The sequence below is a fragment of the Penaeus monodon genome, chromosome 30 (assembly GCF_015228065.2).
Source record: "Penaeus monodon isolate SGIC_2016 chromosome 30, NSTDA_Pmon_1, whole genome shotgun sequence".
Taxonomy (NCBI): Eukaryota; Metazoa; Arthropoda; class Malacostraca; order Decapoda; family Penaeidae; genus Penaeus; species Penaeus monodon.
Window position 1 is genome coordinate 9,598,905 of NC_051415.1, and position 213 is coordinate 9,599,117.

Consider the following 213-nt stretch of genomic DNA (forward strand, 5'->3'; position numbering starts at 1 on the left):
CCCCTTTCCCCCCCCCATTTTTTTTTGGGGGGGGGGGGAAAAAAAAAAAAGGGGGGGAAAAAAATTTTTTTTAAAAAAACCCCCCCCTTTTTTCCCAAAAAATTTCCCCCTTTTTTTTTTTCCCCCTTTTTTTTTTCCTCCCCTTTTTCCCCCCCCCCCCCTTTTTTTTAAAATTTAAAAACCCCCCCAAAAAAAAAGGTTTTTCCCCCCCCC